We start from the raw sequence: 2,289 nt of genomic DNA, 5'->3' as shown, positions 1-2,289 counted from the left end.
TGTCTGCTGTAAATTCCTACCAAAAAAAATCTTCAACATTTGTATGGATTGCAGTCTCTCCTTAAATGACAGATCAGCAAGTGTGTGTGCCAAGTTCCCAGAGTGCCTGACAGAGAGCACCTAATGCAAAAATGCTGGCTGCACAAGACAAGCTCATAGATATATTTTCACAACCACTGTACAAAATGGACCCTGAAATTGCAGTGGTGTCTTATGTCTCTTTCATACCCTCATGTGATGGCAAATGTCTTAAGAGACATGTAGCCTGATCGCATTTCAGAAAGATGCATACTATTAGAAAGTAATGTCTGAGTAAAACTTTATAGAACTTTATAGAAAACATCAACTTCATGCTTCATTCCATGCTTGTGGAATACAAAAATATGCAGTAAAGGCTTCACATTCAGGATTATACCAAGACAGAAAGCATACGATAAATATTAGGTTTCATATATCATGTAGGAGATATTGATTCACACTGACATACTGTCACATATCTAAGTCACATTCCAAAGGGTCATTTTAAAGTGTGTGGGGGATGGGTCTTTCCAAAACAATGCAAAGCAGAATGAAGAATGACTGCACAAATGTTTTTTTCATGGATTGTTTCTTCATTGCTTACTTTCTCCTATTCACTGAAAACCCTGTCTCAGGACTGCTCTGTCATGCTGGACAAACAGATGTAGGTTTTTCTGCCACCCCAGCTTAAGCAGCAGCCATAGGTGATTGACAAAATAGGCATCCCCAGTCACCACTGCTTGCTCAGACAAGCCACTGCAGCAATAGCAAAGAGCTATGCTTCACAGTAAGCTTTTGTGTTGAGGGGGGATGTTGACTGGTATTATGCAATGAGGCTTCGCACAGAAGCGGCAGAAGTATTTTGCCTTGCTTGAGCACATTTACAAAGAAGTGTAAAACTGGCTTGCTTTACGGTACTACAGCCTTTTATTCTCCTGACAATGGTTACACGTTACATGGGAGAGGAAAATGTTCATAGTTAGTGGAGGTTTTTCTTTAGTGAATCAGTGACTTATCAGCAAACTATTAAATAAGTTAAATTTAATAGTTTGTTGATTAAATAAATTACATTAAGTAAATTAAATTAATATTTCCATTCCCGTGTTTCTATTTGGATGGCTTGCAGACGCAGTTATTCGGTGTTTTCCCCAGCCACACCTATACGCTGAACGCCGGTACTGCGTTGTACTTAAATTGAACGTCTCGTCTTTGACTATTCATAGGACCACGCTTTCAATACGCTTTTTAATAAACCCGCCCCAAAATCAGTCGATCAATTTCGGCATCATATTCAACCAATCAAATTGAAATGGAGGTGGTCTTAAGACGGTGGTCCGGGGATCCGAGAGCCAATAGGATTACTTCTTGCCTGAACAAAAGGTTTGCGAACGCCTCGGCCGGTGTCTCCGCAAGCACATGATTCGTGCACTGAAATATAGCTGTTTTAAATGGCTCAAGGAGCGAGATAACGGCATGGAGCAAAAGTAGAAAAAAATGTAACGGTTTGCGATAGTGTTGGTTTGCTGCATTACATGTGGGGTCAACAAAATAATTACTTAGTCATAGATGTCCCTGAAAGTATGTGTTCTATGGAGTTCTTGATTAGTAAATTCCCATACGTTACTTGCAAGCATGAGGTTTCGTTGGATTGATAACTAACTCACTAGATTTATATTTATATTGTTAGCTAAATTGATAATGCCTAAACTTTGTGTCTAGCAGGCAAGGATTACCCATCTATAAAACAAAGGTAGTGTTATTTTTTTCAGTTAACCGGAGCGCATGCTAGCTCCTTAGTAACGAACAGATTGTGTTTAAGTAGATGCAGCCGCCAGGATAGAAGAGTTATGTTAGGAAGCTGACGAATTATGTTATTGTAAATTAAACCCTGCATTTCCTTGTTGGAAACGTCTTAATTTCTGCAATAAGTGAGTCTACAGTTCATATCCGGTAGCTAACATAAGTATATGCAAAATATGTGTAGCTAAATAGCTATTGGCTTTTGGACACGTAGGAAGGAGCTACTCAACGTTAGCTAGTTTAAAAAAAGGTGTGGCTTGTATTTGGAGGTATATTTCGTTAGCGTCTTCAGTATTATAAAGGGCTAAAGAAAACTTGCTGGCGAACTACATATGTCTTGTCCAATCCAAATAGGTGTGCACACACTCATAGTAAAAGAGTGACCTCAGCCACAAATAAGCAGTTGAATGCATTTTAACACACCCACTGCCTGAGACATCAAAAGCACGTCTCTCGGATGGCAGAGCTCAT

Source organism: Megalops cyprinoides, chromosome 4 (assembly GCF_013368585.1).
Source record: "Megalops cyprinoides isolate fMegCyp1 chromosome 4, fMegCyp1.pri, whole genome shotgun sequence".
Classification (NCBI taxonomy): domain Eukaryota; kingdom Metazoa; phylum Chordata; class Actinopteri; order Elopiformes; family Megalopidae; genus Megalops; species Megalops cyprinoides.
Note: the sequence above shows the minus strand (reverse complement) of the source record.